A 13789-nucleotide genomic window follows, 5' to 3' on the forward strand; every position below is an offset into this window, starting at 1 on the left:
GAAGAAAAATACCAAACAACCTAATTATTTCAAAAGGAAGTAGAAAAAGAAGAGCAAACTAAACTCATTTCTAGCAGAAGGAAAGAAATAAAAAAAATTAGTGTGTAGCTAAATAAAATATCCAATATAAAAACAATAGAGAAAATTAATAAAACTTAAAGCTTTTCTTTGAAGATACCAATAAAAACAGACAAAATTTCTGCTGGATTGACTAAGAAAACAGAGAGAAGATTCCTATTACTCAAATTAGACATAAATATGGCGACATTACTACCAATTTTACAGAAACAAATGGCTTGAAAGAGAATACTAAGAACAATTGCATGATAACAAGTTGGATAATCTAGATAAAATGGATAAACTCCTAGACACACACAAACTAGCAAACTAACTTAAGAAGAAATAGAAAATCTGAACAGATCTATAACTATTAAGGAGATTGAATAAGTAGTCAAAAACCTCCAAACAAAGAAATGCCCACAACAAGATAGTTTCACCAAGGAATTCTACCGTTTAAAGAAGAGATGGCCGGGTGCAGTGGCTCACGCCTGTAATTGCAGCACTTTGGGAAGCCGAGGCTAGTGGATTATCTGAGCTCAGGAGTTTGAGATTAGCCTGGCCAACATGGTGAAACCCCTTGTCTAGTAAAAATACAAAAATTAGCTGGACGTGTCAGTGCACACCTGAAATCCCAGCTACTTGGGAGGCTGAGGTGGAGAATCACTTGAACCCAGGAGGCAGAGTCTCCAGTGAGCTGAGATCGCACCACTGCACTTCAGCCTGGGTGACAGAGCAAGAATCCTCTCAAAAAAAAAAAAAAAAAAAAGAGAATCAGAAGAAGGAGAAACATTCCTCTCAAACTTTTCCAAAAAATAGAAAAAAACCCTCTTCTTAATTCATTTTTGAGTCAAGAATTACCTTCACATCAAGGGCAAAGACACCACCAACCACCAAAAACCAAAAAATGGCTGGGCATGGTAACTCATGCCTGTAATCCCAGCACTTTGCAGGGCTGAAATTGAAGGACTGCTTGAGCCCAAGGAGTTCAAGACCAGCCTGGGCAACAGAGCAAGACCCTGTCTCTACAAAAAAAATAAAAACTTACCTGGGAATGGTGGCACACACCTATATTCCAGCTACTTGGGAGGCTGAGGTGGAAGGGTCACTTGAGCCCAGAAGTTTGAGGCTTCTGTGAGCTATGATCATATCAATGCACTCCAGCCTGGGTAACAGAGTGAGAACTAGTCTCTAAAAAACTACAGATCAATATTTCTTATGAATATAGACATTATCAATAAAGTACTAGCAACCTGAATTCAGCAGTACATTAAAAGGATTGTATATAATGGCCAAGCGTATTTAGTCTCAGAATGAAAGAATTGTTCAAGATAAAATCAATCAATGCAACATAGCATGTTAAGGAAAAAAACCATAATAATATCAATAGGTACAAAAAAATTGGACAAAATGTGACACCCTTTCATGATAAAAACAGTAAACTAGGAATCGAAAGGAATTTCGTCAATATCATGTGTAAATCTCACAGCTAATGGTGAGCAAATTCAATGGTGAGTGAATGAAAATGGGTTGGGGGCATCCGTGTCAGAAAGGAAGAAGTAAAATATGTATCTTTACAGATGATATGAAGTAAAAAAAAACCCAAAAAACAAAAAAAAACCCCAAAAAAAACTATTAGAGTTAAATGAACTCAGCAAAGTTACAGGGTACAGAATCAATACTCAAAAATCTGTTGTATTTCTATACACTAGCAATTACCAATTTTAAAAGGAAATTAAGAAAACCATTTCACTTACAATAAACATCAAAAAGAATAAAAAACCTGGGGGTAATTTTAACCAAGAGACAGATAAAAACATTAAAAACACTTTTGTGGGCCAGGCGCGGTGGCTCATGCCTGTAATCCCAGCACTTTCGGAGGCTGAGACGGGCGGGTCGTGAGGTCAGGGGATCGAGACCATCCTGGCTAACATGGTGAAACCCCGTCTCTAGTAAAAATACAAAAAAATTAGCACGGCGTGGTGGTGGGCGCCTGTAGTCCCAGCTACTCAGGAGGCTGAGGCAGGAGAATGATGTGAACTCGGGAGGCAGAGCTTGCAGTGAGCCGAGATCAGGCCATTGCACTCCAGCCTGGGCTACAGAGCGAGACTCTGTCTCAAAAAAAAAAAACCAAAAAAACACCAAAAAACACAAAACACAACACACACACACACACACACACACACACACACGTGTGTTAAAAACACTGAAAACACTGCTGATTGGCCAGGAACGGTGGCTCATGCCTGTAATCCCAGCACTTTGGAAGGCCGAGGAGGGTGAATCACCTGAGGTCAGGAGTTCAAGACCAGCCTGGCCAACATGGCAAAATCCTTCTCTAATAAAAATACAAAAATTATCTGGGCATAGTGGTGTGTGCCTGTAGTCCTAGCTACTCGGAGGCTGAGGCAGGAGAATCACTTGAACCTGGAAGGCAGAGGTTGCAGTGAGCCCAGATCATGCCACTGAACTCCATCTTGGGTGACAGAGCAAGACTCTGTTTCAAAAACCAAACCAAACCAAAACAAAACCACTGCTGATAGAAATTAAAGAAGAGTTAAATGAACAGAAAGAAATCCTATATTCATGGATTAGAAGACCAATCCATGATCAATAAGCACATGAAATGATGCTCAGCATCATTAGTGATCAAGATGATGTAAATCCAAACCGCAGGAGATACCACATCATACTCATAATGATGACTTTTTTTTTTAATAGGAAATAACAAATGTTAGCCAGCATATAGAGAGATGGGAAGCCTCATGCATTATTGGTGGAAATACAATATGGTGCAGTGCTATGAAAAACAATCCGTTTGTTCCTCAAAAAGTTAAACATGGAATTATTATATAATCTGCAATTCCAGTTCTATGAAAATACGTTAAAAATGGAAAACATGGACTTGAACAGATATTGCACAACACATATAAGTTAATCATGGTATTATCATATAATCCAGCAATTCCACTCCTAGGTAAATACATAAAAGAATTAAAGACTGTACTTGAACAGATATTGCACACCACATAGCAGCATTATTTACAATACCTAAAAGGTGGAAGCAATAAAAGCCTATTGGTGAATGAATGAATATACAAAGTCTGGTATGTACATATAATGGAATATTATTCAATCACAAAAAGGAATGAGGTTCTGATACATACTATGACATGGATGAACTTTGAAAATACAATGCCATGTGTGGTTCCACTTATATGAGGAGTCTAGAATATGTAAATTCATAGAGATAGAAAGTAGAATAGAGGTTACTAGGGGCTGTTTGGAGAGAGGATTGGAGAGATATTGTTAACTGGATACATACTTTGAGATTATGAAAAAGTTTGAAAATAATAGTGATAATTACACAACATTAGGAATGTACTTAATGTCACTGAATTGTAAACATAAAATAATCAAAATAATAAATTTTATTTTGTGTATATTTTACCACAATTAAAAAGTTACCAAACAAACAGCTACACCCCACAGCCAGCAGTAAAAACAAACCCTGAAGAGCTAAAGCATAAGATTTCCAGAGTTATTACATTATAATATTCAGAATAGCCAATTTTCTGTAAAAATTATGAAGCATGCAAAGGAACAAGAAAATATGGCCCTTTCACTGAAGAAATTTGCAGAAATTTTACATGAAGAAGCACAGATGTTGGATTCACTAGCCAAAGACAAATCAACTGTCTTACATATGCTCAAGGAGCTAAAGGGGAACAGAAGAGTTATTCATGAGCAAATAGTGAAAATTAATGAGGAGAAAGAAGTTACAAACAAGAGCTAAACAGAAATTCTCAGCCAGAAAAGTACAATAACTGAAATAAAGATTCACTAAAGGCTTTCAATGGAAAATATAAGCAGAAGAAATAAAGAATCAGAGAACTTGAAGATAGGCTAATTGAAACTTACGCAGCCTGAGGTACAGAAAGGAGAAAGAATAAAGAAAAATGAATGAAGACTAAGAGGTCTGTGGAACACAATCAAGCATGCCAATATACTCACAATTCCAGAATTAAAGGAGAGAAAGGAGCAGAAAGAATATTTGTAGATGTACTGGCAGCTAAATCTTATGAAAGAAAGAAAACTACACATGTCCCAAATCTTATGAAAAAAATGAAACTACACATTCAAGAAACTCGATGAAATTCAAGAATTAAAAAAACACAGAGATCCTTGACAAGATACATCACAACCAAATTACTAGAAGACAAAAATAAAGAGACAATCTTGAAAGCAGCGGGAGAGAAGTGACTCCTCATGTACAAGTGATCCTTAACAAGGAAAATAGCCAATTTCTCATCAGAATCCATGGAGACCAGACACAAATGGGGTGACATTTTTGAAGTCAAGGAAAACAAAATGTCAGTGAAGAATTCCATATCCAGCAAAGCTTTGATTCAAATACGGAAAAAATCAGACTTTTCCAGATAAATAAAATCTGAGGGAATTAATTGCTAATATACTTTCACTACAAGAAATTCTACAGGAAACCCTTTAGGCTGAAATGAAAGGACACTAGACAGTAACCCAAAGGCATATGAGAAAATGAAAAACCTCCATAAAGGAACTACATAGGCAAATATAAAAGTCAGTAATATTGTATTTTTGTTTTGTGACTGCATTTTAAAATTTCCTCTGTGATTTAAAAATAGTGCATGAAATAATAATTACAAATCCATGTTTATGGGCACACAATATATAAGGATGTAATTTGTGACAATAACAACATAAATGGGAATGGAGCTTAATAGGAGTAGACTTTTTATATGCCATTGAAGCTAAGATGGTATAAATTCAAATTATATTGTTATAACTTGCTAATGTAAATTAAAATACTAGAGAAACCACTAAGAAAATATCTAAAATTTATATGCAAAATTAAATAAGAATGGTATACTACAAAAAAGAAATTAAACACAGAAAAAGCAACAATGGAGGAAATTCGTAATAAGAAGGTATAAGCCATAGAAAACAAATCATAAAATGGCAGAAGTAAGTGCTTTCTTATCTATAATTACTATGAAAGTAAATAAATCAAGCATTACAATCAAAAGGCAAGTATTAGCAGAATGGGTTTTAAAAACTGTAGTTTAATTACATGTTATCTACGAGAAATTCACATCAGATGCAAATAAACAAATAGGTTAAAAGTGAAAGGGTAGAAAAAAGATATTTCATACAAACATTAAATGACAGCTGGGATGGCTATGATAATATATAATATAGGGTTTAAGTAAAATAGCTGTTAAAAGTGACAGAGAAGAACGCTAATATTGGTAAAGGGTCCTTTCATCAAGAAGATATAACAATTGTAAACATATATGTAACACAGAAAAGAGTCTAAAAAAGACACTGGCAGAATTGAGGGGGAAGTAGACAGTTTCACAATAATACTTGGAGACCTCAATATCTCACTTTCAATGGTAAATAGAACATATAGACAGAAGATATATGAGAAAATAGAGAACATGGAACAACACTATAACTATCTCAGCCTCGTATATAGAACACTCCATGCAACAGCAAACTACACATTCCTTTCAAATGCACATGGAACATTCCCCAGGATAGACTACAAGAAGGCCAAAAACTCAGTCATAATAAATTTTTTAAAATTGGAATTATACACAATTTCCCTCCAAAAACAATGGAATGAGCCAGATCACTGCTAGAAATAAAACTGGAAAATTCACAAATACAGGCATGCCTCAGAGATACTGGGGACTCTGTTCCAGACCACCACAATAAAGTGAGTCACATAAGTTTTTTGGTCTCCCAGTGCATATAAAAGTCATGTTTGTATTATACTGTAGACTATTACGTGTACAGTAGCATTATGTCTTTTAAAAAGTACATGTTTTAATTTAAAAGTACTTTGTTGCTAAAAATGTTAATGATCATCTGAGCCTTCAGCAAGTCATAATCTCTTTGCCTGTGGAAGGTCTTGCCTTGACGTTGGTGGCTGCTGACTGATCAAGTTGGTGGTTGCTAAAGGCTAGGGTGGCTATGGCAATTTCTTAAAATAAAAAATAATGAAGTTTACTGCATCAATTGGCTCTTCCCTTCATGAAAGATTTCTCTGTAGCATGTGATGCTGTTTAATAGCATTTTACCCACAGTAGGACTTCTTTCAAAATTGGAACAAGTCCTCTCAAACCCTACCAGTGCTTTATTAACTAAGTTTATGAAATGTTCTAAATCCTTTGTTGCTGTTTCAATAGCGTTCACAGAATCTTCATCAGGAGTAGATTCCATCTTAAGAAACCACTTTCTTTGCTCATCCATGAGAAGAAGATTCTCATCCATTTAAGTTTTCCCATGATATTTCAGCAATTCAGTGACATCTTCAGGCTCCACTTCTAATTCTAGCTCCCTTGTTATTTACACCACATCTGCAACTGCTTCTTCCACTGAAGTCTCGAACCCCTCAAAGTAATTCATTAGGGTTGTAATAAACTTCTTTCAGACTCCTGTTAGTGTTAATATTTTGACCTCTTTCATGAATGTTCTTAATGGCATCTAGGATGATAAATTCTTCCAGAAGATTTTCAATTTACTTTGCCCAGATCCATCAGAGGAATCACTACTCATGGCAGCTATTGCCTTACAAAACATGCTTCTTAAATAATAAAACTTGAAGGTTGAACTTACTCCTTGATCGATGGACTTCAGATTGGATGTATATTAGCAGACATGAAAACAGTGTTAATCTCCTTGTACATCTCATCAGAGTTCTTGGGTGATCAGGTATATTGTCAATGAGCAGCAATATTTTAAAATAATTTTATTTTTCTGAGAAGTAGTTCTCAACAATGAGAGTAAAATATTCAGTAAACCATGTTATAAACAGATGTGCTATCATTCATGCTTGCTGTTTCATTTATAGAACACAAAGTAGATTTGGCGTAATTCTTAAGGGTCTTAGGATTTTGGAAATGGCAAATGAACAATGACATCGACTTAAAGTCATCAGCTACCATTAGACCGTAACAAGATATTCAGCCTATGCTTTGAAGCTTTGAAGCCAGGCATTGATTTCTCCTCTCTAGCTGTGAAAGTCCTAGATGCCATCTTCTTTCAACAGAAGGCTATTTTTTCTACACTGAAAACCTGTGATTCAGAGTAGCCACTTTCATCAGTGATTTCAACTAGATCTTCTGTACAACTTGCTGCTGTTTCTCCATCAGCACTTCCTGCTTCACCTTGTACTTTTGGGTTATGGAAATGGATTCTTCCCTTAACCCTCGTGAATCAACCTCTGCCAGCTCCAAACTTTTCTTCTGCAGCATCCTTACCTCTCTCAGCCTTCATCGAATTGACTCATTAGGGCCTTGCTCTGGATTAAGCTTTGACTTAAGGGAATATTGTGGCTGATTTGATCTTCTATTTAGATCACTAAAACTTTCTTCATATCAGCAGTAAGGCTGTTTTGCTTTCTTACCATTTGTGTGTTCACTGAAGTAGCACTTTTAATATCCTTCAATAACTTTTTCTTTACATTCACAACTTGGCTAACTGGCCCAAGAGGCCTAGTTTTTGACCTGTTTCAGCTTTTGACATGCCTTCTTCATTAAGCTTTATTATTTGTAGCTTTTGATTTAAATTGAGAAACATATGACTCTTCTTTTCACTTGAATACATAGAGGTCATTGCAGTGGTATTCATTGGCCTGATTGCAATATTATTGTGTCTCAAGAAATAGGGCAGCCAAGGAGAAGAAGAGAGATGGGGGAATGGCTGGTTGGTGGAACAGTCAGAGTGCACACATTTACTAATCAGGTTTGTCATTTTGTAAGGGCATGGTTTAAGGCACCCCAAAACAATTACAATAGTAACATCAGAGATCACTGATTACATATATTATGATAATAATGAAAAAGTTTGAAATATTCCAAGAATTACCAAAGTGAAACACAGAGACAGGAAGTAAGCACATGATCTTGGAAAAATGGTGCCTGTAGACTTGCTCAATAGAGGGTTGCCACAAACCTTCAACTTGTAAAAAAACAAAAAAAATGCAATATCTGTGAAGCATGATAAAGCAAAGAGCAATAAAACAAGAACATATGCATGTATGTGGAGGGTTTTTGAACACTGGGTCGAAGACGAAATCACAAGGGAAATTACCAAATACCTTAAGATGAATGAAAATAAAAGCACACTGTACTAAAGCTTATGTGATAGAGTGAAAATTGTCCGGGGAGAGAAATTTATAGCTGTAAATGCCTATGTTATAAAGAAGAAAGATCTCAAATCAAGAAATTCACTTACCCTTGAAGAACTAAAAAAGAAGAGAAAAGTAAATTCAAAGCCAGTAAAAGAATAATAAAGATTAGAGTGGAGTTAATATAAATAGGGAAGAGAAAATCAGTAGAAAAAATCAACAAAAACAAAAGTTCATTTTTTGAATATGTAAAAAAATTGACAAACTTCTTAGCTAGACTAAGAAAAAAGAGAGAGAATACTTAAATAGCAAAAATGGAATTGAATTGGAGACTTTGTTACCAACCTTCAGCAACACAAATAATTATAAGAGAATATTATGAACAATTGTGGTCCAACAAGTTTAATAACCTACATGAAGTAGACAAACCCCTAGGAACATAAAAACTACCAAACTGACTCAAGAAGAAATAGAAAATCTGAAAAGACCTATAATGAATAAGGAGATTGAATCAATAATCAAAAGCTTTCCAACAAAAGGAGCTTAGAACCAGATGGCTTCACCAGTGAATTTTACCTAACATTTAAAGAAAAATTTAAACGAATCCTTTTCAAACTCTTCCGGAATATAGAATAAGAGGGAATACTTCCTAACTCATTTTAGGAGGCCAGTATTATCCTCACGTCACAAGCAGACAAAGGCACTGCAAGAAAAAAAAATTTAAGCCAATATCCATTATTATTATGTATGCAAAAATCCTCAACAAAATACTAGCAAGCTAAATTCAATAAAATATTAATGGGATTATATACCATGAATAAGTGGGAGTTATACCCAGAATGGATTTATACTCAATAGGCAAACATGGTTTAACATAAGAAAAATAGTAATATAACATACCATATTAATAGAATAAAGGAGAAAACACATAATAATCTCAATGATACAGAAAAAGTATTTGTCAAGTTCGCCATCCTTTCATGATTAAAAACACTCAGGAAAATAAGAATAGAAGGGAACATCCTCAAAATGCTAAAAGGCACTTATGGAATCCCCATAGCTTACTGATGGTACTCAAAGGTGAAAAGTTGAAAACTTTTCTCCTAAGATCAGGAACAAGAAATATATTCTCGCTTTCACCACTACTTTCAGCATTATACCAAAGTTCTAGCCAGGGCACTTAGGCAAAGTAAAGAAGTAAAATTCTTCCAAAGTAGAAGAAAGAAGTAAAACTATCCCTATTTGCAGATGACATGATCCCATATATAGAAAACCTCAAAAACACACACAGCAAAGAACTACTAAAGCTATTAAACAAATTCAGCAAAGTTGGAGGGCACAAGAGCAACATGCAAAAATCAGTTGTATTTCTTTTTGCCAGCAATGAACAATCTGAAAAAGTAAATTAAGAAAATTTAACTAAAGAGGCAAAAGATTCATACAGCAAAAACTGAAAAATATTGCTGAAAGAAATTAATCACCTAAATAAATGAAAAGATATCTCTTTTGATAGATAGTGAGACATTATTAAGATGCCCATACAATCCAAAGCAATCTATAGATTCAATGGAATCTCTATTTAAGTTCCAATGAATTTCTTTCCAGAAATGCAAAAGCCAATTTTCAAATTCATATAAAATTGAAGAGGTTCTAAATTGCCAAAATAATCTAGAAAAAAGGAGAACAAATTTAGGGGACTTACACTTCCTGGTTTCAAAACTACAAATCTACAGTAATCAAAACAGTGTGGTATTGGCATAAAAAGAGACATATAAGCCAATGGGCTAGAATAGAGAGTCCAGATATAAACCTTCACATATATGGTCAATTGATTTTCAACAAGCATGCCAAGAACATCCAATGGGGAAAGAGTAATCTCTTTAACAGATGGTGCTGGGATGACTGGACGTGCACATACAGAAGAATGAAGTTTGACCCTTATCTGACACCATATACAAAAATTAACTAAAAATTGGTCAATGACCTAAAACTGTGAAACTCTTAGAAAAAATACAGTGACATTGAATTTGGAAATTTGGAAATGAGTTCTGGATATGAAACCAAAAACATGGGCAACAAAAATAAATAAATTGGACATGATCAAAATGTTAAAAATCTTTGTACATTAAAGGACATTATCAAGAAAATGAAAATGAAAAATGACCTACAGAATGAGATAAAGTATTTGTAAATTACATTCCAGATAAGGGTTTAATATCTAGAATATATAAATAATTCTTATACCTCAACATCAACAACAAAAAACCCAACTCAATTAAAAAGTCAGCTAAGGAGTTGAACAGAAACTTCTCTAAATAAGATGTACAAATGCTCAACAAGCATATGAAAAGAACCTCAACATCACTGGTCTTTAGGTAAATGCAAACCCAAACCATAATGAGATATTGTGTCACACCCTGTAGGAAGGCTATAATGAAAAATTTTTTTTAAGGGAAAATAACAAGTGTTGGCCAAAATGTGGAGAAATTGCAACCTACTCATACTATTGTTGGAAATATAAAATGGTCCAGCCACTGTGGAAAACAGTTTGGCAGTTCCTCAAAAAGTTAAACAGAATTACCATATGACTTAGTAATTATATTCCCAGATACATACTCATACTGGAAACAGAAGTTTAAATGAATTCCTATACATGAATGTTCATAGCAGCATCATTCACAATAGCCAAAAGGTGAAAATAACCCAGTGTCCATCAATGGATGAACATATAAAGAACATGTGATAGGCCAGGCGTGCTGGCTCATGCCTATAATCCCAGCACTTTGGGAGGCCAGGCAGGAGGATCACTTAAGACCAGGAGTTCACGACCAGACTAGTCAACATAGTGGGACCCCATCTCTACAAAAAATAAAATAAGAAATAATTAGCCAGGTGTGATGGTGCATGCCCATAGACCCAGCTACTAGAAAGGCTGAGGCAGGAGGATCACTTGAGCTCAGGAGGTGGAGGCTGCAGTGAGCTGTGATCACACCACTGCACTCCAGCCTGGGTGATGGAGGGAGACCCTGTCTTAAAAAAAACGAAAAACAAAAGCACTTAATATATCTATACAGTGGCATGTTATTCAGCTATAAAAAGGAAAACAAATACTAATAACATGCTACAATGTAGATGTATTTTGAAAACATGCTAGATGAAAGAAGCATCCACAGGCGGCCACATATTGCATAATTTCATTTATATGAAATATTCAGGATAGGTAAGTTCACTGAGACAGAAAGCTGATTAGTGGTTATTAGAGGCTGGGAGGTTGGGAAAATGGGAAGGACCTCTTCAACGAGCATGGAGTTTTATTTTTTGGTAATGAAAGTGTTTTTGGAACTAGATAGAGGTGGAGGTAGCACAACATTGAAAATTTACTAAATGCTACTGAATGACCCACTTTAAAATGATTAATTTTATGTTACATGGAATTTTACTCGTATAAAAATAAAGAACAATGAGAGAATAGGACAAGAGAGACTGGAGGCAGTGAATTCAGACAGTTTTTAAAGAAGTTTTGCTGTAGATGGGAGTGGAGAAATGAAGCTGTAGCTGGTAGAAGGGAAGTAAATAGTAGGTTTTGTTTTATTTTCAGATGGGAGAAAAAATATTTAAAATGACTCTTTGCTCACGAGAATTATGTATAAGAAAGCTAATGACAAAGCGGGGGGAGGAAAGAATCGCTGGGAAGACATCCTTGAGTAAATGAGAGGGGGTGGTGCCTGTTCCAATATTTACCCTTCACAATATCTGAAAGGGAATTACAAAGTGAGACAACCTTGGGCAAGCAAAAAGATTAACCAAGCTTAACCTGCACTGTATAACAAACCCAAAGAGATAAATACCATGAAGTACATAAAATGTGTGAGTATAGCACTGTTGTTCTGATGTTACTTGTTCCTGCTGCCTTGAGCACTGCTAAACTCTCAGTCCAATGCAGGTGGGGAAACAGCTAAAAAGGACCTTTGTTTCCTTTTCCTGGTTCCACAGTTTATAGGTCTACTTGTTGATCTCACACTGGTTGACATCTACCTCATGTTAGTCCACAACTGGACAGTTACTATCTTTCTTCTTTTAAATTTTTATTTGGTGTACAAAGAGTTAGCATGGTTGCTTTCACTGGGTGGATGCCTTGGATAATCCATTCAAAGAAGATCACTTAGTCCAACTTAATGAAACCCACATCCTTTGTACACTGATGGAGATACTGGCCACACATAAAAATAGGAACACTCAAAAATGTGCATGTCATCCTTGCATAGGGACCATACTAATCTTCTCTGAATAGTTCCAGTTTTACTATATGTATGGCCAAAGCCAGCACTGGTTACCATCTCTTAGTACAAACTGTGTTCTGTGTCTTATTTGAATTATTTAAATTTAAGTCTTCAAAGTTCAGATGCCTTTAGTCCCAGCTATATAGAATTTATTGTGGAATTCCCATTACTATTGTTTTTCAGTTCTTGTAGCATTTTACACATCATGTTATATGTACAGTTCTAGAGATGAGACTTTTTCTGAATATGAATACCCTCTGCAGATGCCTTTTGCAAAACACTGCTGTCACTGAATTATTTCCACAGAATGTTTCCTCAGCCACATTGGGAAGTTGTGTGTATGTCTGTGGGGCGAGGGTGGGGTACAGTTCTCATCCTCTCTGAGGTTACCAGTGTGTCTCCCTCCAGGTTCAGTGCCATCTTGAAGATTCCCCCTGCCTTCAGTGTCTCAGATGTTCTTTCACTGTGTCTGTTTCCTATATCTCTCTAACACATGCCTCTTGACTATGAAAATTAAGTTAGAAAATTCTCTATTCAGAGTTTCATGAGAATTTACTGGGTTTACGCCTTTACATGGGGGTTTTACCTGCAGACTTGCAGAAGAGCTTGTCCTGGGACAGACCACTCCTCATCATTTTCTAGGGATGATTTTGAGCACGATCTCTCCTCAGGAGCCAAAAGGTGCCTAGTTACTGCCTTCTTAGACATTGAGAGGCATTGGAATTTAATCAGCAATGAATGATTCCAAACTACTTACTGCGATGATGCCCACTGAAAACCACAATTATTATCTCTATGAAGTAATTTTTTTCTCCATTGTATATGTTATCGACTGGGTGGGTGCAATGACTCACGCCTGTAATACCAGCACTTTGGGAGCCTGAGGTGGGTGGATCACTTGAGCCCTGCAGCTGAAGACCAGCCTGGTCAAAATGGTGAAACTCCATCTCTACAAAAAATACAAAAATTAGCTGGGCATAGCGGCATGTGCCTGTGGTCTCAGCTACCCAGGAGGCTGAGATGGGAGGATCGCTTGAGTCCAGCAGGTTGAGGCTTCAGTGAGCCATGATTGCACAACTGCACTCCTGCCTGGGCAACAGGGTGAGACCCTGTCTCAAAAAAATTACAATTAAAATTAATAAAAGTATATGTTATCGACATGGCAATAGAAGGTAACACAGAAAGTTTTTTTTTTAATTGAAGAAGGGATACATCTTCACACAGAGAAAAAACTAAAATTGGAATACATATATTTTTCCCCATTTTTCTTCTTTAT

The 13789-nt window shown here is 35.8% G+C and overlaps 1 non-coding gene across 1 annotated transcript; it reads right to left on the reverse strand.

Annotated features, from left to right (window-relative positions):
• Window positions 1-12453: 12453 nt before the first annotated feature.
• Window positions 12454-12558, reverse strand: LOC129019259 (U6 spliceosomal RNA). Its single transcript, XR_008495590.1, has one exon. It is a non-coding gene; the product is annotated as a U6 spliceosomal RNA (small nuclear RNA).
• Between the last annotated feature and the right edge of the window lie 1231 nt (window positions 12559-13789).

The sequence above is a fragment of the Pongo pygmaeus genome, chromosome 17, assembly GCF_028885625.2.
Source record: "Pongo pygmaeus isolate AG05252 chromosome 17, NHGRI_mPonPyg2-v2.0_pri, whole genome shotgun sequence".
NCBI classification, from domain to species: Eukaryota; Metazoa; Chordata; class Mammalia; order Primates; family Hominidae; genus Pongo; species Pongo pygmaeus.